The sequence below is a fragment of the Humulus lupulus genome, chromosome 3 (genome assembly GCF_963169125.1).
Source record: "Humulus lupulus chromosome 3, drHumLupu1.1, whole genome shotgun sequence".
NCBI classification, from domain to species: Eukaryota; Viridiplantae; Streptophyta; class Magnoliopsida; order Rosales; family Cannabaceae; genus Humulus; species Humulus lupulus.
The window spans coordinates 111,938,256-111,965,037 of record NC_084795.1 but is presented as its reverse complement, the minus strand read 5'-3'; the positions used below and the strand labels follow the sequence as shown (position 1 = coordinate 111,965,037).

The window sequence follows — 26,782 nt, the reverse complement described above, 5'->3', positions numbered from 1 at the left end:
AATTTTTTTAGTAGATTGAAAGTATTAGTAAGGAATTGAGTTTATTTATGGATTTTTATGGAGCTTAAAGCTTGAAAATCTGAACATTTTAATGGTGGTTTCGGCCATTTTCGGGGATAGAGAAACCCAGAATTTTTCGACAACCTGTCTAATTTTTCGACATATTGTCTTATATTTCAAACAAGCTGTCTAAACTTCATACTAGTCATAGTATATTTTTGACCACCAGTCTAAATTTTAGACCACATGTAGAATTTTCAGACAGCATGTCATTTATTTCAACCACTTATTGAATTTTTTGATAGACTATCGAATTTTCAGACAGGGCGTCGAATTTTCAGGTTTTAATTTTCTTATATAATATTTTAATTTAAGTAATACCAATCATTTATATTTGTTTGTTTGTCGTATTTTTTATTCAGATGTCATCGAAAAATATTGTAATATTATGTGATGGATTATGGAAAAACAATGAAGACTCATGGAAATAGATTTCAAATGGTTCACGATCAAGATCAAGTTTGGTACAAACTAACCTCAATTTTGAGGAGTTAGTTGAACATTTTTATGAAGTTATAGAAATCAATCGCAACCTCTTCGATATAGAATTAATTTGCAAGGTAACGACGATTGTGGAAGTGGAACTGATTGCAATAAAGAATAGTAGAGACGTTGTTAGTTTCTTTACATGGAAAGAGCGTGATCTGATTTCATTATGTGTGGGTTTGATAAAGAATATGGAAAATGCACTCACTAAGGATAAACTTGTTACTAATATTGATTCTACTAAAAATGTTGATTCTATTGCACACCTTTCTAGTGATGATGATTTTGATGATGCTGGTTTAAACGATGATAACGATGTTGGTTTAGATGATGATGATGATGATGGTGTTGAAGAGGGGGAAAGAAACAATATTGATGATGGTCTTGCTGAAGTAAATTTGAATGTCTCATGTCATGAAAATATAACTTTTGATGATTACTTTGATGGTGCATACATATGTAATGTTTCTGATTCTAGTTCTGCACCTCATACTGTTGAAGAAAACCATGGTCCACTTTCTCATGTATGCCATGATGATCATTGTAATGAAACAAGTCATGTTAGTAGTACACCAAGCTCAAATGGAACAAGTATTGTTGAAGAGGTTTTTTATGTTAGTCAATATTTTGTAGATAAGAAAGAGTTTAAGATGAAAGCACACATGCTTGACCTCACCATTAATATTAAATAAATAGGAAACAAAACGAACACAATTCATCAACAAATTAACCCAAGGTGTGGCAAAATCAAGTTTGAGCATGACCATCTCTAAGAAAGACCATTCAACTCGATCGTATGTCTTACTCATATCCAATTTCATTACAGAAAAACATTTATTTCCATGGTTAAGTGCACGTAAGTGCACATGTGGTCTAAAATTAATGCAAATTATACAATGAATGTCCCAAAGTAGAGATTTGTATTTTTCATCTAATGCTCTACGGTTCAATGCAATATTATTTTGTATATATGTGATTTTGATGCTTCAAAATAATCCTAAAATAGTCAAACCTACTACTTTGGATGGATGAAATTATATCATGACCTTTCTTAGTAGTTTTACTAGGATATCCATTACTAAATGCTTAATCATCAAATGATGGTTTGTTAACAAAATTTTATTTGAAAAATATTAATTATAGTCCAATAATGACGATATTCATTTTATTTAGCTTTAATTATTGGACCTTTTTTTTGGACATTTTCACAATTTTAGATCGGCAGTATAAATTATTAGACAGACAGTCAAAATTTCAGACAACTTGTCGAAATTTTGAAATAGGCAGTCTAAATATCAAGCTGCCTGTCAAAATCATTAGATAGGCAGTCGAAATTTTGGACAGCCTGTTGAAATATTGATACAAGTATTCTAAATTTTAGACTGTATGTCGAAAATGATACAGAACCTCTCACAATTAATAATAATCCGTCGAACTATAAGATGATTGAGTGTCATGAGCAGCTCCTAACATCAACAAATCCCACCTTCTCTCAAGAAATTCAACTAACTTCAAAAGACCTTCAATAATTTCCTTAAGTGTGTTCTTTAGAGTGACCAAAAGTGAGAGTGAGAGGGGATGAACGTGAATCTTCTAGAGTGTTTAGCCCAAAGCCCCATCTTAACTTAGTCCCAAATCCAAAAAGACATGTTTACTCCTAAGCAAACTCAATCCCAAAACCAATCTCTTCTAAAATCTTGACATCTAGTCTCAAACATCGACTGCTTGTCTAAAATTTTTGACACCTCGTCTGAAATTTCGACAGCCCGTCTAAAACTTTCGAAACCTCGTCTGAAATTTTGACAACATGTCTAAAACTTTCGACAGGTTGTCTAAAATTTTGACAAGTTGTCTGAAATGTCCAAAAAGCCTCCAATAACACAATAAAACAACATATATCCTAATTAACATTTTATAAACTTAAACAAAACTTAATCTTAATGAGTGGTAAATATTTCATTCAAACTACTATGATGATCAACTATTATGATCAATGGATCTAATAAATTCTAATCTTTATCAATTTACTACGATGATCAGGGATTGGATGGCAGATATTCTATTGAGGTACTACTATGATGATTATCTTTATAGTATTAGAACAACATTTTATCATGTAGAATTGGATCTTAATTATACCTTTTCGACAATTAGTCATGAGTTTCAACAACTTGTATAAACATTTCAACAGGTAGTCTTAAATTTCGACAGCATGTCTAAAAATTTTCACAGATTGTCCAAAAAGTTTGAAATGTACAAAAAGGCTCCAATAACTATATAATGATCTAATTAACATTTTATAAAGTTAAACAAAACTTAATCTTTATGAGATTATGATGATTACAGATTGAGTTGTACATATTTCAATCAAACTACTATGATGATCAAGGATTGGGTTGTAGATATCCTATTGAGGTACTATTATGATGGTGATCTTCATAGTATTAGAACAACACTTTATCATGTAGAACTGGATCTTAATTATACCTTTTTGACAATTAGTCATGAGTTTTGATAACTTGTTTCAAATTTCGACAGGTAGTCTCAAATTTCAACATGTCTAAACATTTTCATAGGTTGTCCAAAAAGTTTGAAATGTAAAAAAAGGCTCCAAGAACTATATAACGATATATATTAATTATAATATCCCAATTAATATTTTATAAAGTTAAACAAAACTTAATCTTTATGAGATTATGATGATTACAGATTGAGTGGTATATATTTCAATCAAACTACTATGATGATCAAGGATTAGGTGGTAGATATGCTATTGAGGTACTGATATGATGATTATCTTCATAATATTAGAACAACACTTTATCATGTAGAATTGGATCTTAATTATACATTTTTGACAATTAGTCGACAACTTGTCTAAATATTTTTGACCACTTGTCTATATATATATCGACATGTTGTCTTATAATTCAATAACCTATCTAAAAATTTCGACCACCTGTTTGTATATTTCGACAATCTGTCTAAAATTTTCGACCACCAGTTAAAAATTTTGATATGCAGTCTAAAACTATCAACAACCAGTTTCAATATTCAGACAACCTAGTTAAAACATTACATATCAAACTAAGTCCAAAATATGAAATCACATAATATTATCAAAACATTACATATCAAACCAAGTCCAAAATAAATCCAAAAATAATTATTTCTTGCATGTGGTTTTGTTGTGTCCATAACATCCACAATTGGAATACTTCCGTTGCTTTTTTCCCCCATCAACATCAGAAACCTTACCCTTTACTTTCTTTGATGAAGATTCAGGTGCAGAATTAGTCTTCTCCTTTGGAAACTCTCATCTCGAAGGAATTCGTTTATTCTTTGGTCTCCCTGGAGGAATTAACTTCATTGGCTTGATAACAACTTGAGACGTAACCTCTTTTGGAAGATGTCGTTCTATTTCAGGTGGTAAAGGGTAAATAGATTCTGCATAAGTCATCCTCCAAAATTCAGTCGTGTATTTTGAGCATAGACTATATACATCTGCTCCATGATACATTGTCGCAGCGACGCCTGAGCATATGGAATCTTATCAATGGAAAACTCTCGACATGTACAAGAATGTTGCGATCATTGTCGTTATCTTGCAATTGCCATGTAAATAAACTAATAATGTCTCTACTATTTTTTATTGCAATTGGTTCAATCTCCACCATTGTCGTTATCTTGTAAGTTAATTTTATATCAAAGATGTTGCGATCAATTTTTGTAACTTCATAAATGTATTCAACTAACTCCTCATAAGATAGGTTAGTTTGTACCAAACTTGATCTTGATTGTGAGCCATTTGAAATTCATTTCCATGAGTCTTCATTCTTTTTCCACAATCCGTCACATAATATTACAATATTTTTTAATGACATCTGAAAAAAATACAATAAACAAATATAAATTATTGGTATTACTTTGATTGAAAAGTTATATAAAAAAATGAAAATCAAATTGAAAATCTAGAAATTCGACAACCTGTCTAAAAATTAGACAACTTGTCTAATAATTCGACAACCCGTCTAAAAATTCGACAGGTGGTTGAAAATATACAACGATCTGTCTAAAAATAAGACTACTTGTCTAAATTCGACAAATGGTCTAAAGTTTAGATAGGTGGTCAAAAAAATGCAACTACTGGTTTGAAATTTAGATAGCTGGTCTAAAATATCAGACTCATTGTCGAAAAATTAGACAAACTGTCAAAAAATTCTAGGTGTCTCTATCTCGAAAATGGCCAAAACCACTATTAAATTTTTCAGATGTTCAAGTTTTAACCTCCATAAAACTCCAGAAATAAACATAAATCCTTACTTATACTTTCAATATACTAAAGCAATCATTTTGCATTTTAAATATACAAAAGCAATATAAAAAATCTCATTTTTCATAAAAATATAAACCAACCTTTTGAATAGGTGGTGACCGGATTTGTGGAGAGACGGTGGCAGCCGATGATGAGCAGTGTTCGTCGGCGGTGGCGGTGGCGGCAGCAAGGTGTAGTGGTCGCCAGTAGTGGTGGTGGCAACGGGATGAAAGTGGGTGGTTATGGATAGGTGTGGGTAGATGGGTGAGAGGAAGAAGATGATAGTTTTTAGGGTTTTTGTTTTAATTTATTATTATTTTATTTTAAAGGTAAAATAGGTAATACAAAAAATTCATTAATAAAAGAGATCATTTAGCTAAAACTATTGAAACTAGACCAAAGTACAAATTACACTATAAAGAGATGCTATTTTACCAAGGAACCCTAATAATAAATATACACAAGATATGATATGAATTTTTTTTCAATAAAAATCAAAGTTTAGTTGTTAAAAGAAACAATACAAATAGAAAGTTTAATTTAGTTGTTATAATGAATGCTATAAATTTCCAATGAAAGAACATTTGCCCCTCTCTAGATTGGGAACAGTTGCCTAAGCTCCACCAACTCGCAACCAGGCCCCTGTTTGCTTAGAGGCCATAAAAATTAATAATGAATCAAAGGGTATCAAACCTCTATCCCTTATTCATATTTTCTCTCACCTTATCAAGCCACATGATCCCCCTATGATGGTCGAACCTTTCAAGAGTCAACCACCAATTGGCCACTTGTCATGTCCCAAAAAAATATAAAAAATTCTACTCCAATGATGTATTATTTACCCATTTTTCTCTTGATATTAAATGTATGTGCTTCTAATAAATTAGAATAATATTTCATATCACTTAGTATATATAAATGCATAAATATACATTTAACAACCTAACTTAATATGTGTAGCACTAAATTAGAAAAATATCACTTTTAACACACAAAATGTTCTTTTCATACTTTTCGGTAATTTTCCAAGTAAAAATTCTTGGTTCAAAAATCTTACTTATATTTTTATCCTATTTATAATTAACATATATTAATGCCCAAAAATAAATTTTATCATTATTTAATGGTCATAAACAAATTTCAAAACCCCTTCCCGATTAAGATTTTCAATTTGGGCATTCGCTGAAATTTCAAGTTTTCGGCAAAGATTATTTCACACCTTGATTATAGGTATCAATATTCATTGTAAACTGATTATCTCAATATATATATATTAATCTCAAATTTTAATATGTTACAAATTTGTATTACAAAGTGCATAAATTATTTTAGTCCCTCATTTCTTGGGGAAGTGAATTGACACGATTTGCTTGTTGAAATGGTACTCCTTCTAGCAAAATTCAACAATGATCAACTGAAAATAAGAGAAGATAAGATTAGGCTTGTCGCACTCAGAGCGGGTATTAGTTATTTTAAAATACTTAAAAAGTTAAAATACATACCTTGTTTTTTAAAAGTGTTAGGAAATACTTAAAGATTGACTACCCAAAACCACTTTTCCATCCAATGTCACATGTTGGAAGGAGCTCCATAATTCCCTTTAAGAGCAACTCCAATGCTAATGTTTAGAGGGTTGCCATAACCATTTGTGTCAGAATGTGGGTCCCTATACTAGATTATTGCTGAGAAAGGTTGCCAAAAGTTGGCAACGTTACTATTTTGCTTTTTATTTTAATACAATTGTTTTTGTTTAGGTGGAGGAAAGATAATACAAAAAATATTAATATTTTAATTTTTTGGCAACGTTATAGAATGCTAAGATTGTAGATGCTCTAAGAGGGACTTGTCCGACCATTTTCTAAAATACCAAAACCTTTATGTTCTAGTTTAGCTTTTAGCATTGGGGTGGTCACATACCCAACATCTCAGTATGTAATGTAGAGTCCTACTAGGACTCTATAAGAGTTGGGGCTCTATTCAAAGGGCTCTATGTCAAAGTATTTCAACATATCAATGATAAACCCAGGAAATGGAGGAATGATCCCACAATTCATAATAGCCTCATAAAAGGGTGTAATTCCTTTTTTGAGAATTTTGAGGCCTCATAGAAGACAAGGGTCACACCATAATACAGAAAATTATGCGTGTCTTCATTAGCTTTGACACTTTGTGTGAAGAGATGTTTGAGGTAATCCTTACCCTATTTTCTTTGCTTATAGTGCTCGAAGCCAATGCCCTTTTTTACTAGTCATTCTAGATTGATGTCTTGATTTGTTTTGCTAGCTTAAGGGTTTTTATTTTCTTTGTGCTGGTTTTTTATTACATGTATGTGAGTGCAACGAATATACATCTCATGTAAAAATATTTCTTAAAATAATTTTATATTTTTATATGAGAAGAATTACACTCTACCAATCAGAACTAGAATATTATATTTCTCATGTATGTAGATCTATTACAATTCACATAGAGTGTAGACTAAAATTTTACCTCTTGAGACGCATATCCAAAGCCTGATATTTGTTCTCTTATGCATGTGGCACTAATAGTGTAGAGCAAACTTCTTGACTACTTGTCTTCCATATTATATCTTGAAGGAGAATAAGTGGTCTCCTTTGGCAATGGTGATTATCTATACACTTTGGTATCTCAATTCATAAGAGTATTTATCTTTTGTGATGTAAAAATCAAACGCACAAAAGTTGACATTCAACATTAAAACTAAATTTTTTACATTCAAAATTTAATAAATAATTCAATTATATATTATGAATAAAGAAAATATTTATCAATAATGTGTCATAAATAATTATTATTTTATGAAAGGAAAGTATAATAGTTATATATTTGTTCTTGCAATAAGCAAGTGTTACGTTACTTAATACAATTTCTCTTCATTTTAGTTGTACACCCTGATTTTCCCACGGACTGATTAGCAGGCCGAGCTTCGGACTAATCATAGTTAGTCCATAAACATCCCCCAGGTCGGAGATCCTGTCTTGAGGTCGTACCCCCTTAGCTCGAGGAATCCTCAAGGACTCGCCAAGACTCCCAAGACTGCAGCAAGGAATCAAAAGGTCAAAGGTCGGGTCAGGTGCACAGCTCGTGGTACGAGCTGGATATGGAGGCCATGACCCCTTGTAAAGTCAACACACGCAAGATAAACGTGCATATATCTGACATCACGTGTCCGATATCTCCCTGACTTCTCGGACACGATGCAGGAACGTGCGTGTTCAGACACCCACGGCTGGGTTGGGCCGTGCGGCCCATTATCTCCTTATCTATCGATTTGACCATACTTATGTGTCAGGTTTAGGAATTAATCATGAATGTCACAGAGTTGATATGAAAAATAAGAAGGTCACGAGATGACCTCCTTACCAACTTCCAGGTGCCTTCTCCTATAAAGATGGAGACCCTGGGAGTTGATAAGGGTTGGAACAAATAGTCTCTGGAGAGATATACTTTGTAACAAAATACCCAGAATATATCAATAATATTGACTAGTGGAGTAGAATGATTTTAACCTTCGAACCACTTAAAAACGTGTCTCGAGTCACCTATTTCATTCACTAAGATCTTATATCTGTTACGGTTCTATATTTGGCACTAATCCTCTTCTCTCTCTCTCTCTTAATTACCTGTTGGCGAAGAACCGCGTCAACAGTTTGGTGCTTTCATTGAGAGCAAGTTCGATTAGTGCTGCTACAAACATCTAACTATGGTGACTACTCGATCCAGGCATGGCAACGAGATAGAACAACATGATGGGCAGGAGGCTCATCATACTGCCATCCCTGAGGAACAAATTCCTGAAGTCCAGCAGCGACCAGGAAAGCAGCCGGCGGACCAAGACGATACTGGTAGTTCGGCGCCCCGGCCACCTAATTCGAACCCGTGTTATTATACTGCGGTGGAGATGGAGAACGCTCAGCTGAGGAGCCAGTGAGCAACTGCTAGTCGGCAAATCCAGGATATCCTGGCCCGATTACCCCCTCTCACAACCAACGTTAACGTTGGAGAGAGGCAAGGTGAGGCTCCTAAGTCTCGTCGAGGTAATCGATCCAGGCATAGCCATTCGGATAGACTTCCAGCAGCCAACTCCACCCCTTCATCGCACCATCGAGACGCAAACCTCGGGGAAATGCTTGGGACCGGACAACAGCAATACAGCCTTTCGGTTAGGATGTCGACTCCTAGCTCTCAACCATCCTCGAGGACACCCAGGAGAGCTCGAGGAAATTCTCGGAGGAGATCCGGGGAGGGCCCACGACGTCAGCCCGTCCCCGAAGACCGTCCTGCGGGACCAGCAAGTTGGCAGGGCTGAAAGGCCCCCACCAAATTTAATCTGTCCAGACGAAACCAGGATCGCTTCTCCAGTCAGGCATCCTCCATCTCCGATCAGATATCCGTCTCCTCCTCGGCCCGTCCGAGACATCCCAGCTTACGGGAGTAGTAGGAGAAACCCACCATCAGCGGGACCTTCCCGGCGTTGCAGGGCGCCGGAAGAAAGCTCAGGTCCTCACCACCAAAGATGGACTCCAAGCCTATCCAGCAGGAGTCATTGGACCAGCAGTCGCCGGAGTGATCTGTCTGGAGGAGACCTACGTCAGCAACTAAGTTCGGCACAAAGCCACCAGACCACCTAGGGAGGCGACCTTCAAGATCACCTCAACTCTCACAGAGAGGATCGAGCTAGAGATGGTAGTCAGGCTCGCTCGGGGGGGGGGGGGGGGGGGGGCCCGATCCGAAGTACGTAATGGAGGGAATGCCCCAAACAACCTATCTCAAGATAGGAGGGGCAATAACCCACCTAATATGTACAATGGATCCGGAGCTGTTGAATAGCCCCGGAATAACCAAGGATCTCAGGACCAAACCCTCGAGTGCCTAACTCAGATGGAGGAACTGATGAGGAAGCTCCTGTCAGAAAAGGAGAAAGACGAATATGATTCGGGAGATGAGATGGAACTCTTCGCCCCCAACATAGCAGCGACGGCATACCCATCTGGTTTCCGTATGCCTCACTTATCAAAGTTCAACAGGGACGGAGATCCGTCGGACCATTTAGGGATGTTCAACACCCTAATGATGGCCCATAACATTGGCCCGGAGCTGAGATGCTTGATCTTCCCTTCCACACTGACCGGACCTGCCAGACAGTGGTTCAAGCAAAGTAAAAGACAGTCGATCAGCTCCTGGAAGACCTTCTCAGCTGACTTTAAAAGGGCATTCCGCGCCTCCCAGGCCACCCGTGTTCAGGCCGACTCCCTGGCCAATGTGAGACAGCAGCCCGGTGAGATGCTGAAGGCCTACCTGAGCAGATTCGCGAACTTTGCTGCCCGAGCTAGGGACGCGGATGAAAGCTCCAAGCTCATGGCTATGAGAACCGGAATCCTTGTCGGAGGAGATCTCTGGAAGGATATACAAAAGAAGGGAGTCAGTTCGGTCAACGAATTCCTTAATAGGGCCCAAGAGTGGATAAATTTGGAAGAAGCCGAAGCCTCAGCCGCGGGAACCAGCCAGGTTCCCGAGTAGCCCTTTGGAGTGGGGACGGAGGTCGTGGTAGCGACCCCAGACGTCACACAGAACAACCAGCCCGGTGGAGGCAAAAGAAAGGGGAATGGTGAAACACAATCAACACGACCAAAAGAAGAATAAGTCTGTAGACAAGTTCAAGCCCGTGTTCACGACATATACCGAACTCACTCAGTCAAGGGAAAGTATTTTCCTGGCCATCTCTACTCGGGTCCCCTGGAAGAGGCCGGAACCATTGAAACACCACAAGGGAAAAAGAGATACTTCCAAATTCTGCCGTTTTCATAACGACGTCGGACACAATACCGACGATTGCAAGCATCTCAAAGATGAAATAGAGACTCTCATCCGAGCCGGCCCCTTGGCTCAATACTCACGGAACAGGGTTCCAGCAAGTCGACCTGCTCCGGAAGCCCCGGCCAGTCAGCCCGGGACTCGGATAGATCAGGACGTCCGTCCTCCCGTGGTCGGAGGAGAGATATCCACCATCTCTGGAGGTCCGCATATGGCTGGCACGAGAAGAGGCGCCCATAAGAGATACGTGAATGAACTAAAATTCCACAACGGAGTGGAGTTCATCCCAGAGCAGCGTCAGTCAAAACAGCAACGATTAGAGAAGCAACCAATCACTTTTACGGAGGAAGACGCAGGCCATATCCAGTTCCCTCACAATGATCCCTTGGTTGTAGCAGTCCAACTCGCTAACCGGAAAGTAAAAAGGGTGCTGATAGACAACGGGAGTTTGGTGAACCTTTTATTCCGATCCACCTTAGAGAAGATGGGTCTGGCTGTCGCCGATCTAAAGGCAACCTCCATGATGCTGTATGGTTTTTCGGGAGAAGGATCGGCAGCGATAGGGACGATCGAGCTGGTGATCACCCTAGGAGAAGAGTCTCGGACAGTCTCTAAACTACTTGAGTTCGTGGTCATTGACTGCTCCGCTGCCTACAATGCCATTTTGGGCCGACCTACGCTCATAGCTTTCGAGGCTATCACTTCCATTCGACACCTCGCCATGAAATTCCCTACTTCAACAGGAATCTGCACCATCAAGGGCGATCAGCTCGCTGCCAGGGAATGCTATAGCATTTCCATGAAGGGAAAATCTAAAACCGGGCAGCTGGCTATGGCCATTCTGAGTGAAGAGGAATCCCAGGAACCCTTGGCGGCTCCTGAGATTGAAAAACCTCAAAACGCCAAAGGGGAAAGTGTCGCCCTTAGTGAGGACATTGACCCCCGAATAGGCGAAGACAGGTTCGAGCTCCAGGCTATTGAGGAGCTTGAGGAGGTAAACCTTGATCCACAAAATCCATCACGGATGGTCAAGCTCGGGAAAAACCTCTGTAGCAAGAGGAAGACGGAGCTAATTACGTTTCTGCGGGCTAATTTAGATGTATTCGCATGGTCGCACGAGGACATGGTAGGCATCAGCCCGAGTGTCATCATGCACACGCTCCACCTGGATAAAAGCGTTCCTGCCAAGTCTCAGAAGCAAAGACGTTTAGGAACAACCCGAGGTGAAGCCCTAGAAGAAGAAGTGACCCAACTCAAAAAATGTGGCTTTATCCGTGAAGCCAAATTTCCAATTTGGGTCGCCAATCCCGTGCTAGTTCCAAAGCCCAATGTGAAATGGCGGACCTGCATTGACTTCTCCGACCTGAATAAGGCCTGCCCCAAGGATTGTTTTCCATTGCCAAGGATCGATCAGCTGGTGGATGCCACGGCGGGGCACGAGCTCATGTCCTTTATGGACGCGTACTCAGGCTACAATCAGATCGCGATGAATCCGGCGGACCAGGAACACACCAGCTTCATGACCCCGACTAATGTCTATTGCTACAAGGTCATGCCGTCCGGTCTGAAGAACGCCGGAGCTACCTACCAAAGGCTAGTAAACAGAATGTTCGCGGACCAGATCGGAAAGAACATGGAAGTGTATGTTGATGACATGCTTGTCAAGTCAAAGACTGCCGACAACCATGTTTACGACCTGGGAGAATGTTTTAAAATACTACGAGAATATGGCATGAGGCTCAATCCCCAGAAATGCACTTTTGGTGTCGCATCCGGGAAATTCCTGGGGTTCATAGTTAATACCCGAGGAATCGAAGCAAACCCCGACAAGATCAGGTCATTGCTCGAGCTTCCTTCGCCTAGGTCGCGGAAAGATGTCCAAGGCTTGACAAGGAGAGTGGCCGCACTGAACCGGTTTATTTCCAAGTCAACCGATAAGTGTTTGCCCTTCTACAACCTACTTCAGGGAAACAAGAAGTTTGACTGGACAGTAGAATGCGAAAGCGCATTCCTCGACCTGAAGGTGCATCTGGCTGAACCGCCTGTGCTATCCAAGCCCAAGGCCGGCGAGCCTCTTTTTCTCTACCTAGCTGTCACTCAGGATGCAGCTAGCGCCGTACTGGTACGAGAAGAGGACCAAGCTCAGAAGCCAGTCTATTACATCAGCAAGAGACTACTCGGGGCAGAATCACGATACCCGCTGATGGAAAAATTGGCGTTCTGCCACGCGAAAGCTCAGGCCGTACTTCCAATCTCACTCGATACACGTCATGACCGATCAACCTCTAAGGCAGGCTCTGCAGAAGCCTGAAGCATCGGGACGTTTGTTAAAGTGGGCGGTCGAACTCAGTCAGTTTGAAATTTTCTATACCCCACGAACTGCCATAAAAAGTCAGGCCTTGGCCGACTTTGTGGTAGAATGCACAGGATTCCAGGAGAATCCAGCGGAGGACTCATCTCAGCTCACCTCGTTGTGGAAGATCTTTGTAGATGGTTCATCCAACGAAAACGGCTCCAGGGCCGGAATCATTCTGATATCCCCCGAGGGACATAGGTTCCACTCGGCGCTAAGGTTCGGGTTCAAGGCCTCCAACAACGAGGCAGAATACGAAGCTTTGCTGGCCGGCCTAAGGATAGCCAGGGAGTTAAAGGCGAGCTCCGTCCAGTGCTTCAATGACTCCCAGCTCGTGGTTAACTAGGTTCTGGGCGAATATCAAGCACGGGGACCCAAGATGGCCGCCTATCTGGCAAAGGTAAAAGCCGAGCTGTCCGCGTTTGGGCGAGGATCGATCGAATGGATACCTCGAGAACAGAACACCAATGCAGATGCTCTTGCCAAGCTCGCCACCTCGGGAGAGACAGAGACACTGGGGCTGGTGCTACTAGAATTCTTGGAAAAACCAAGTATAGAAGGATATCGGGTAGAGGTCGAGATGATCGACGCCAGGACGACCTGGATAACCCCCATTCTTGAATATCTCATCGAGGGCAAGCTGCCCGAGGGACGTAACGATGCGCGGCGAGTCCTATATCAAGCTCCGAGATATACGACACTCGATGGAGTGTTGTACCGACGTGGGCACTCTTTACCGCTCCTCCGGTGCGTTCTTCCAAGTGAAGCGAAGGCCATCCTGCAGGAAATTCATGAAGGATTCTGCGGATACCACACTGGGGGGCAAAGCTTGGCCTTAAAGGTTCCCAGGCAAGGTTATTACTGGTCGACTCTGTCCAAAGACTCGATCTCATATGTGAAAAAGTACGACAAGTGCCAGCGATTCACTGCAGTTGCCCGAGCTCCTCCGGTCAAGCTAAAAATGATCTCGGCCCCTTGGTCGTTTGCCGTTTGGGGAATAGACTTAGTGGGCGCCCTACCCACTGGAAAGGTCGGGGTCCGTTACGCCGTGGTCGCCATCGACTACTTCACTAAGTGGGCCAAGGCAGAGCCATTAGCAACAATCACATCTAAAAAGGTGCTTGACTTCGTGATTAAAAGCATCATCTGTCGCTTCGGCCTGCCCAAGAAGATCGTCTCCGATAACGGCACTCAGTTCGACAGCGACCTGTTCACTGAGTTCTGTGACAAACATGGAATTGTGAAAAGCTTCTCTTCCGTGGCCTATCCTCAGGCGAACGGCCAGGTCGAGGCTGTCAACAAGACTCTAAAGGCGAGCCTCAAGAAAAGATTAGACGAAGCAAAGGGAGTCTGGCCGGAACAGCTCCCCCAGGTCCTATGGGCATACCGGACCTCGCATCGGACTCCTACAGGTCATACTCCTTTCTCCCTAACCTTCGGGAGTGAAGCAGTCCTCCCCATGGAAGTTAAGGTTCTGTCGCATAGAGTCTAGTCCAAAGACCAAGGTCGGAACCATGAGCTCCTATGCCATTCCCTAGACCTAGTTGATGAAAGGCGAGAGGATTCGCAACTCCAGCTCGCCCATTATCAGCAGAAGATCACTCGCTACTTTAACACCAAGGTCAGAAAACGCGCCTTTAGCGTTGGCGATTTGGTCCTAAGAAGAGTTTTCCTAGCCAGAAAAGATCCCAAAGATGGAGTCTTGGGACTGAACTGGGAAGGACCCTACCAGGTCATCGAAGTCATCAAGGAGGGAACTTATAAGTTATCTCGACTTGATGGAGGGACCGTCCCACGGACTTGGAACGACGTCCACTTAAAGAGATATTATCAATGATCTACTTGTAAGGCCTGGAAAGCCACTTTCTATGTATTAATAAAAATAAGCTTTTTACGCATATTTGCAATTGTAATCTTAAAGTAACCACGAAAGACCCTTTCCCAGTTACTTGGGGGCATATGGTACCTGGATATAACTAGGTCTCCTTAACGACTTGGATGTTGATCCTTGTCTACGGATCGTTGCTCTTCTTAAAGAGCTCGAGATATGGATAAGGGTTAACGCTAACTAAGTCCTATCCTGGTTTTAACCAGGTCATAAAACTTAGAAGTTAATATAAATCCATTTTTCGTTGTTTGAGATATGGATAAAAGTTAACACGAACTAAGTTTTCCAAATAAGCTCCTGGTTTTAACCGGGTCATAAAACTTAGAAGTTGATTTAAATCTATTTCTCTTTGTTCTTCTTAAAGAGCATGAGATAAGGATAAAAGTTAACACGAACTAAGTTTTCTAAATAAGTTCCTGGTTTTAACCGGGTCATAAAACTTAGAAGTTGATTTAAATCTACTTCTCCTTGTTCTTCTTAAAGAGCATGAGATAAGGATAAAAGTTAACACGAACTAAGTTTTCTAAATAAGTTCCTGGTTTTAACTGGGTCACAAAACTTAGAAGTTAATATAAATCAATTTTTCGTTGGTCGAGATTTGGATAAAAGTTAACACGAACTAAGTTTTCCAAATAAGCTCCTGGTTTTAACTGGGTCATAAAACTTAGAAGTTGATGTAAATCTATTTATCGCTGCTCTTTTCAAAAGAGCTCGAGATAAAAATAGCGGTTAACACGGACTAAGTTTATCAAAAAGATATATATATCGTAGCCAAAAGCATGAAAAAATATAAGTTAAAGGTATAAAGAAAATTGTCTCGAGGTGAAAACACCTCATGCAAAGGTTACATACAAAAAAAAGAGGGAAACTTAAAAATACTCAAAAGGAGAAAGAAAAAGCACCCTAGGCCCCGTCAGTCGGCCCTTTAGAGGTCGCCGTTTCACCCTGCTCCGCCGCGCCAGAGGCCTCCCCAGTTTCCGAAGGCGGCGCCTCCTTATCAAGGCGAGCTTGAAACTTCACCACCAAGTTCGCCCAAAGGCTCGGTGACATGAAGGAGAAGTCAGCCTCCGGGTTGAAAGCCCAGCAGTGATAGAACAGGTCCTGCAGGGACTGCTCCGATGTGGCCCGTTCGGCTTCCAGGGCGGCCTGGACCTCAGTCTTCACCGCCTCTAGGTCTACCTGCGAGGTGGCAAGAGAGGTCTCGAGCTCCTGGACCTTCAGGCGGGTCTTCTCCAGATCGACCTGGGTCTTCTCCAACTCGACCTACGAGGTCGTCAGGGCATCCTTAGTCGCCTTAACCTCCTGAAGGGTGGCCTGGTGCTCGGTCCTCATGTCATCAAGCTGAGTTCTGGCCCTGATGATGCTCCGATGAAGGGCGACGACACCCTGCGAGGAATGGAAGATAAACTGGCTCTGAGGAAAAATAAGACGGAGTATAATGGTAAAAGCTTTAAAAGAATAGGGCAGCTTACCGTTAGGGTCATACTCATTGAAGAGTCCATAACGTCAACCGGGCTCATTGTCTCAATAGCCCGGAGTTCCTTCTCGGTGAACTTATAGATATGGCTAACGGCGTAGTTCGCCGATTCGTACACAGTTCCCTGGAAGGCCTCTGGGATCTTCTCCAGGACCTGGGGGTTGACCAGGATGCGTACATCGGAGGCCGCCACAGACGGAGTCCCGAGCTCCGTCCCTGCGTCCTGGGTGATAGTTGGAGTTCGCTGAGGGGCCGGAGGCATTTGGCCTGCCCCGACAGCAAGAAGAATCGCTCCCGCGTCCTGGGCTGGCGGGGTTCTCTCCTTCTCCTTTGCCGGGGACTTGGTGGAGGTCCCAGCAGTGTTCCTGGACCCCCGGAGCCTCTTCAGTCTTGGCCCGGCTGCAGGGTTTCCCCCGAAGACTGCGCCTCGCAAGCTCCCCTCGGGCTGAGACATCTCTTCTGTCAAACAAAGAACATGGTTATTACAAGTTAACAATCATACAGAGGTAAAGGCAAAAGGTTAAAGCTAAAAAAGTATACGATTACTAAGGGAAACCCTACCCCCCGAGCTGGAAGAGCCTAAGAAAATTATTTCCCGAACTGGCGCAAGTTCTGGGTCCGGTTCTGACTCGGGGCTAAATTCTTCTACATACTGCCTAAGCCCCGGAGCATAGATACCTCTCTGGAGTGAAGGCCATGTGCGTAGGTTGGTCCCATACTCCTCGAATAGGATCGACCTAAAAGCTAGGGTATTATCTACTACTACGGTGCCCCTAGGCCGGCTCTCTTGGTGATCCAGCACGAGCCGGTCGACACAATGGAGCAGAAGTGTGTTCAAGTCCAGATCGCTCCTGTGACGATGGACGATCTGCCTAGGATTGAACCTAGCCAGCCGGGGGTCTGCAGCGGCCCTATCTAGACTCCTAAGCAACCCGCGGCTGCTACGGATTGGATCCTCTCCTCGCCCATGCCCTGGGCGACGTCCAAAGTCCTCTTCCTGCTCCTCACGAGCGGAACTTCGTCACCCTCGTCCTCCTTGTCTTCATCGCCCGCGACCTCCTCCACGATGACAGGTCTGGTGTCCCGAGCTGGGGGCAGCCCCCGGGGCCTCTTCAGGTTCAAGGGCTGATTTGGAAAAATCAGCTTGCAGAACACCATCGTCTCGTCCGTCACGAGCGCAGGATAATCCTTCTCGCTGGGGGGCAAGCCCGCCAGCGTGTCATATTGGCCCCCGAGGGTCACAGACTTTTCGATCCTCGCGAAGATGGCTGCAAGATTAGTTCGAGTATGGGAGGAGCTAAAATAACGCTTAAAAGGCGAGCTAAGGACGGGAGCACTTACGAGGACGGTTGAAGTAGTGGTGCTCGCAGTTCCAGAGCCCAGTTTACATGAAGAACTGGTCCTTGAAATCATTAGTATGGCTAGGCAGCTCGATGACCGCCGCCGTGTTGGGAAAACAGGTTAATTAGTAAAACCCGTCGCCTCGCCCCCGCTGGTCCGGGCTGGCTTTGAGGCAAAAGAAATATAAAATATCCGCAGGAGTGGGGACCTCCCACTCATGCTTCTGGAATAAGTACCTCAACCCTGCCAGCAGACGGTAGGAGTTGGGGGGGAGCTGAAATGGGGCCAACCCCACAAAGTTCAAGAAATCAGCAAAGTACGGATCCAGGGGAAGGAAGGCCCCTACCTTAAAGTGTTCCCCGCTCCAGGCCGCGAACGATTCTTCAAGCGGCGAGCAGCTCCGCTCGCCCTCCGCAGCAGGTCGGGCAATGACGGAGGCTTTCCCCAGCGCGATGTTGTGAGTGAGGAAGAGCTTGTTAATCTTCGCCTGATCGGTTATCTTTGAGACGATTCTCTCCACCTCAAAGAATGCGTCAGGGGCCACCTCGACCTCCTTCTCCACTGCTGGCCCGAAACGGGGGATCGGGGAGCTAGGCATCACCGCCTTTCCTTTTTCCTGCTGGGAGGCTGAGCTTCCAACGTTCTTCTGGGGGAGATTCTTTGTTGGAGCCATCTGGTCGCCTAGCTAACAAAAGAAAACACTTTAGAAAAGGCGACCCAAGCAAGAGGAAGAAGCAATTATTATTAGCACGAGCTGAGGTAAGCCCAGCTCGCGGAGAGTGGAACCACGCAGTTCAGTGGACACGCGCGTATGCTCCCAACAGATCCCAGATTACTCGGAATTCGTGTGTCAGGGGGTTCAGAATAGAATTCGCCTTGGGGGGAAAGTTTCAATAGGCAGAAAATTGTGAAACTGCTTATGAGGCGTGTTCCCTAAGCTACCCGGTTTTGCACCCAAAATTCCCAAAACTCCTACCCAGAAATTTTCCCCAGAAAAAGTATCCTGAAACCCATATTCTAAAGCGATTTCCTACAATAAATATACCCTAACCTAAAAAGGGCTGTCACCCTCCATATCCACAAAACCCAGAAAAAACCCTTGCATGCGGCTACAGTGAAATTTTTTACCTAAGCTACAGTAGCATGTTTTCGAAGTACGCAGGGTCAAGAAACTTACTGTGTATGACTGGGAAGTAAACGGGAGTGTTGCGTTGACAGGAGCTTCGTCGGTGTAGTAGCTTCCAAAGCTTCGGAGAAATCCGTGCGCCTGAGCTTCTTGAACGATGAAAATGGCAGCAACCGAGTCAAGGGTATCGTTCTTCTAGAATATGGAGAGGAAAGAAGAAAAAAGGTTTGAAGAATTTCGAGTGAAAGGGTGGCCCGTGCATAGGGTGGCCACCCCCTTTTATATGCGTGGAGTATCACATGTAGAAGGCTCTTGGATGACCCTGATGAGGGATCCGAGGCCTTCCATTCGAAATACGAAACGACGGCTGGGCATAGGCTAGGCCATTAAATGCGGTTCTCATGAGACGTACCGTCACCACCCACGATGTGCCACGTGTCAGGCACCTGCTTAAAGAATGGAATGTGAAGAGTTGTGGGGAAGTCTAAAAGCCCCTACTATGGTCTTATATATGACGTCATATACCACAAGCAGGAGCTTGGGGGGCAGATGTACGCCTTGATTTTCCCACGGGCTGATTAGCAGGCCGAGCTTCGAACTAATCATGGTTAGTCCATAAACATCCCCCAGGTCGGAGATCCTGTCTTGAGGTCGTACCCCCTTAGCTCGAGGAATCCTCAAGGACTCGCCAAGACTCCCAAGACTGGAGCAAGGAATCGAAAGGCCGAAGGTCGGGTCAAGTGCACAGCTCGTGGTACGAGCTGGATATGGAGGCCATGACCCCTTGTAAAGTCAACACACGCAAGATAAACGTGCATATATCTGACATCACGTGTCCGATATCTCCCTGACTTCTTGGACACGCTACAGGAACGTGCGTGTTCAGACACCCACGACTGGGTTGGGCCGTGCGGCCCATTATCTCCTTATCTATCGATTTGACCATACTTATGTGTCAGGTTTAGGAATTAATCATGAATGTCACAGAGTTGATATGACAAATAAGAAGGTCACGGGATGACCTCCTTACCAACTTCCAAGTGCCTTCTCCTATAAAGATGGAGACCCTGGGAGTTGATAAGGGTTGGAACAAATAGTCTCTGGAGAGATATACTTTGTAACAAAATACCCAGAATATATCAATAATATTGACTAGTGGAGTAGAAGGATTTTAACCTTCAAACCACTTAAAAACGTGTCTCGAGTCACCTATTTCATTCACTCATATCTTATATATGTTACGGTTCTATATTTGGCACTAATCCTCTTCTCTCTCTCTCTTAATTACCTGCTGGCGAAGAACCGCGTCAACACTAGTAAAACTATACTTTATATGGTGATTTTATTTCTATGGATTTTGAACAATTTAAAAATAAATAAATAAAATACTAATTTTGGATTTCAAAATCACACATACATGATTGAAGTAATATTGAAGAATAAATAGTTTATCTCATAAACTTAAGTAATGTATTATCGATAACAATTATGATAAAATTAAAAATCATAACAATTATATTTTCTAAAGCTTGCATTATTCAAGTATTATATTATTTATTAAAAATATATTCTTCATCTCTCATATTGAGACTCTCCCAAGATTCTCCTACTTAGGATCCTGAAAAGCAAAAACCACAAAGTTAAATTATTAGTCAATAATGAATCTATTATTTAGAAAATCATTTAAATAGACTAAGTTAATCAACAAAGATTTTGTTTGGGCGAATCTAATTTACCTTTAGCTTGATGAAAAGCAAGATACTCAGGATATTTCCTTTTACAGTGTCCGAGACACTTCTAGAAGAAACTGACGTTCTTTCTCTTTCCACACATTGTTTTCTCTTCTTTATGTTCACTTTCCTCATTGTCTTCTTCTCTCACTTCGGCTTCAGAATTGGGGGTCAAGTTCACTTTCCTCATTTTCCACTTAACCCTAGAAGTATCCGAGTTAGACTATACTTCAATCTACTTCCGATGTACCATCAAACTCAGCTAAGAGTGACACAATGGTAAGGTCCACAAGTCATTTTTCTGATATGACAACTCCATGAGCATTAGCGACTGCGTGATGAATAATCAGGTCACATTCATGAGAGTGTATTGAGACTCCTTCCATTTTGGCATTAAGAATATGCCTTATAACTTTTAACTGTGTGCTAAGTTTATCAGGGAAAAGGTGTTTCCCAACATCAATAATGTCCCGAGTAGTTATAAACTCTCCATAAACCCATTGGAAGCCAAGGCTCATCGACCCTAGAAGCAGATCTCTGGCCTTGTGATAAGCAACAATCCAGTTTCAGTAGCATCTTTCTCTATCTTGCCATCAGATGGGCTACAAAATTGAGGACAATCCTTCGTGAAAACAAATCTCATGTCCTTCGAATGAAGAAGATCATGACACTACATAGCCATAACAAAAAATTCTCTCTTGAATCATTGTTGGTACTTCATTACTATCCATAATTATTGAAATATTTAAAATAAAATTAATAAGTACAATTGTAGCATCTCGAGACTTCTAATAGAATTATGTACTTTGATTAGCGTGCTGGAAGGGGACGTGGGGTAATTATGTGTGAATTAATTGATGTATGTGATTTATATGATTATATGATTGAGTATGCATGATTATGTGTATTAAATGTGTTTGAAGACACGCTGTCGCTAAAAATGGGCATTTTCGTAATTTTGACCCATTGAGGGTATATTCATTATTTTGATGTGTTATGTGATTGGGACCACATTGATATATGTGATATTCGACACGAGTGGGTCATTTTGAGCACTTTTAGTGAAAAAAAAAAAGTCACAACACGAATGATGCCCAGCTCGCGTCAAGCCTAGGGGTATTTTGTTAATTTCGTATATCTTGGGAATTTTCGATAAATGAAATATTTTTGGGAAAAATATTTGTGTTTGGGAGATTAGTGGATTAAATTGGTAATTTTAGGCAAAATTGAGAATTTAGTGGGAATTTAAGGCTAAAGACCATTTCTCCCTTAAGGTGATTTGAAGAAAAGTTAGGAATGGACACTACAAGAAATCTGACATTTACCTACCAATTGCTTACCTACATATATATATATTGGTAGGTAAAGTTACTTTTACCTACCAAAAATTTAATTGTCCGTACTATTGGTAGGTAAATATTGGTAATTATTAAAATTTTCTAGAATTATATTTTTTGTACCAATAATATAGGTAGGTAATAAGTTTTTCCTACGAATATATTGTAGGGAAAAATTTTCAGATTTTGGAGCTTATTTTTCCCACCAATTTTATTTAAAATTTTCTTTTTTTAATTAAAATTAATGCTGATGTGGAGAACATTAACATTATAATACTCAATCTCTTTTCATAAAAACATAATCATATTGTTATCCAAAAAATTAGCATTGATGACGTGGCAAGTGATCCCTAGACACATGGCTGACACCTGGAAGAGCTCTGCTAGGGTATCGACCAGAGGATGCACTAGAAGCAGTAAGCCGCCCGGTCTTACCTGCGACCAGCCTGGTCGATGGTTCCGCATACAAAGTAACATTACTGTGAAGATCTTTGTAAATCCTGAATTTAACTCACTCAATCTCTGGAATATCCGATGATTCAGGGGAGAGTATTTGTGACAATCTTTTGTAATCCCCCTTGAGCCTATAAATAGCAAAAGATAGCTCAAGGAAGGGACTTTTTGGCTTTTGAATTATTTGAGATTAGAGTAATTCTCCTTGGAATATTGTATTGTTCTTCAGAGGCTAGTGAAACTCATTGAGCCCTTGTTCTTTGATCACTCCTTTGATTCCTATATCAATAACAGTCTAAGTGGACGTAGGTTATTACCAGATCCTGGGGCCGAACCACTATAAAAATATCGTGTTCTTATTACTTTTTCGTCATTACGTTATTATCAACACATTCATTTATATCAAGCATATTCTGACTCCGTGTCAGTTGACCAAATTCTTGGTCAACATTCTGGTGCTTTTATTGAGAGCTTGATTTATCATTGCTAAGAAAACTAATGGCAAAAACTGGAAGGAAAGCTGGACAGGCGGCCGCTGCTGCGCCATCAAATCCACCTCCTCCTCCCCCTACAAGCGTGGCGGAGGATGAACCACATCTGGACTTTGAGGAGGAAGAAATGGATGATGCAACGCTGAAGAGTACCCTGGGGGCGTTGTAGGAGGAGCTGGCTAGTCTGAAAGCCAGTCAAGAGACTGCTGCCGAAGTTGTGGCGCAGCAGCAGCAGGAAATTGAATGGCAGCGCGCGGAATTAAGCGAAAGGCAGGCGGAGATGGACCACCGCCAGAGCGAAGCCATGGTAGCCCTCGAGGCGGCCTTGCAGCTGGCAAGGAATCAGGCCGCACCTGTTTCGCAGCCTGACCAACTTGTCAATGGGCCACCCCAGAGGGGTCCTAATCCAAGCCCACCGATCCAGCCTTCGAGTCCACAAAGGCCCGAGCAGCCTCAAGCGCCCCATGACGATGTCCCGCTGGACCCTGAGGCGCATCCACCATCCCAAGCTGGTCGCGGTAATCCCCCGCAACAGAGGCAGAATAGGGCCGAGCATCAGCCTCGTAGTCCTAGACGCCGTAGGGGCGATGAGCCAAACCTACCGAACAGAGGTCAGTACCCCCCTGGTAATAGGAGGGACTCAGAGTTAGGCTCTGCGGTCCGGGGTCCCCCGCGGCATGATAATGCACGAGGACACCACGACCAGCGCAGGCCACCCTCTAACGTTCGGAACGTTTCAGCCAGGGACGAAAATTGGGGGAACAATCAGTCCCGCCATAGACAATCAAGGTTTAGGGATGGCCATGGGTATAATGAGGCCGACTCAGGCAAGGGAAACGCTGGCCGAAGGAATGAAGAAAGAGGTAAAGGCAGGAGCCAGGTACCTCAAGATGACCAACCCGATAGACAGGAAGCTGGGGGGCAGCCCAGGCAAAATAATGTCTTCAACCGGCTCGGGGGTAGCGAGCAGCGGAGAAGAGACGAAGATTTGCGAGATGTACTTAACGATTGCCGCGAGCGGCATGGCGAGAACGTCCCCCCAGCAACAGAGGCCACAGCGATTCCTGCCGCTGTACAGGCCCAGATAGACGCCCTCAACCAAGCAGTGCAACAGCTGGTCGGGGGAAGGACATCTTATATCGACCACGATAGGAGGAAAGGCACTCCTTTCGTACAGAGGATAGCTAATGCCGAAACTCCAAGCATGTTCAAAATGCCTATGTTTCCAAACTTTGACGGGTATGGAGACCCAGTGTCTCATGTCAATAAGTTTGAAATACAAATGGACATTCAGAAAGTGTCCGAAGACGCTCAGTGCAGGATCTTCCCTGCAACACTTTCTGAAGCCGCGCAAGAATGGTTTTTTAAGTTCCCTCCCGCAAGCATAGTTTCCTGGGAAATGTTCCTAAGGGAGTTTTACGAACAGTTCTATGCAGGTCGGGTGCATCCGACCGAAGCAAACCAGCTGGTTGAAATTCGCCAGCAGGATGGAGAATCAGTGAAGGACTACATCCAGCACTTTATGTGAGCAGCAGCTGGAGCGAAAATGGTGGGGGACGAGGGCAAAATGATGGCCATAACCGCAGGGGTTAAACGTCGTTCTCCCCTCTAGAAAAGTCTCCAAAAGGAGGGAGTGAGAACTACCCAAGAATTTTTGGACCGGGCTGATCGCTACATCAAGCTCGAAGAAGCCATTGCTGACGATGGAAAGCCTCAAACAAAGATAAGAAGGCTTCTGAACCCGCCAAAGCCGCCAATGGTTCCAAACCTAATGGCAACGGCAAAGGCAACGGCAATGGCAAGAATGGTGGAAAACGGCCGTATAACGAGGCTTCCACCTCCGACAATAAACGAGCCAAGGGTAATCATTATGAACCTCGGTTCACAAACTATACTGCCCTCGTTGAGTCTCGGGGAGAGGTTTATCAGGGCACAAGTTCTAGTGTGCCTTACAAAAAACCTGGCCCCATTCGAAAGGATATTTCGAAAAGAGACACTACCAAGTTCTGTTGTTATCATAACGACTACGAACATGACACCAATGAATGCAACCAGTTAAAAGACAAAATCGAGTTCCTTATTAGACAAGGACACTTGAGAAGATACGTACGGGCCTCGGGAAATTCCCAACGAGAAGCTCCGGGTAGCAATGAGTAGGCGCCCGCGCGCCAATGCTCGCCACCCTTACAGCCTGCCCCCGTGACTGGCACACTCTTAACCATCTGTCGAGGCCCGCACCTCGCGGGAAATAGCGGAAAGGCCAGGGAACGATACGCTCGGACTCTGCACCACGACCAGGACATCGAGATGATGACTGTGGAGGACCGTGCACCAAAAAAGGCTCGGTCAGAGGAAGGTGAGATAACCTTCTCTGATGGCGATGCCCAACACGTCCGGTTCCCACATTCCGATCCACTGGTCGTGGACATCTAGATGGCCAACATGATGGTGAAGAGAGTACTGGTCAATACAGGAAGTTCAGTGAATATCTTGTATAAATCAACACTGGAACGCATGAAATTGTCCGTTAAAGACTTGGAGCCCTGTAACCAGACGATATACGAATTCTCTGGAAAAGGACTCGCCCCCGCCGGGTTGATCAAACTGCCAGTAATGATGGGTACAACGCCTACAACAAGGACATTACTCGCCACTTTTGTAGTGGTCGATTGTCCCTCGTCGTACAATGCCGTTATTGGAAGGCCTATACTGGTTGATCTACGGGCCGTCATCTCTATGTGGCACTTGGCCATGAAGTTCCCAACAGACGCGAGGGTAGGACGCGTGTTGGGAAACCAGAGGGAAGCCAGGGAGTGCTACAACGCCTCAATCACAAAGGCGAAGAATGGAACGTCGAAGAACACTACCTCAGATAGGTTGCAAATGGCAGGTGATACACAAGCCCAATCCTGTGATGAAGTCACCAAATAGGGTGTTGCCCAAAGTGAGGATAGAGACTTAGATCCTCGCTTTGGGGATTTTGAAGAAAACTTTGGACCCATCGAGGACCTGGAGGAGGTCCAACTCGACAGAGAAGACCCGACCAGAGTCGTAAAGGTTGGGAAAAACTTAGAGCCTACCACGAAGCACGCACTGGTGGAATTTTTGTGAAAGAACCAGAAGGTTCACTACAACAATTATGCCCATATATTACATTAAAATATCACATATTTTAAAAAGTGCTATTGTTTTTTCTAATAGAAAAAGACACGGCTAAAAATTTTAGGCGGTAAATGATACACTTAGGCGCCAAATGAAAGAAAAAAGTAAAAGAATCCCTAATAACCCTACACCTCCTCTATTTCTCTCTCACACTCAGTAACTCTCTCTTACTCTATCTTTCTCTCGTTCAATCTTTCCTTCTTTCTGTCTATTTGTTGCAGGTGTGTAACAAGATGATGGGGGCCTGCGGCTTGGGTCATGTGACAGGGAGGCTCGACTCGTGGGTCTACGGCGTGGCTCGCTCGTGGGTGTGACGGTGCTTGCGGCGGTGGGTCTACGGCGTGGGTGCGGAGGTGCTTGAGCTCACGATCTCCGAGTAATATATATGTGCTCTTTTGGTGGCTGACCTTGCCATTCATGGTGGACGCAGTCTTCGTATGAGGGTATTAATATTTTTACAATGTTTAATTTTCATATGTTGTTTACCACATTATATGTTTGTTCTTGAATCTAGGTATATCTTCTTTTTGAATCTTGTTATTATCTCGTTCTTGACCAATTCATTGAGTGGCGACGAAAGCGTCCGCAAGCCAGCAAAGGAGGCTCTCGCTCAGTGCGAGGCTAGGCCCGACTTTTGCTCTTGTCTCATGGTGAGTACTCTCTCTCTTTTCTTTTTGAATTTTTTTCTTCATTAGACCTAGTATTGTTTGGTCCGTTTTTTATGTTGT

At 43.0% G+C, this 26,782-nt stretch overlaps 1 pseudogene; it reads left to right on the top strand.

Moving 5' to 3' along the window:
- Positions 1 to 737: 737 nt before the first annotated feature.
- Positions 738 to 26,782, top strand: part of LOC133824938 (importin beta-like protein KAP120) — a 34,587-nt pseudogene continuing 8,542 nt past the window's right edge.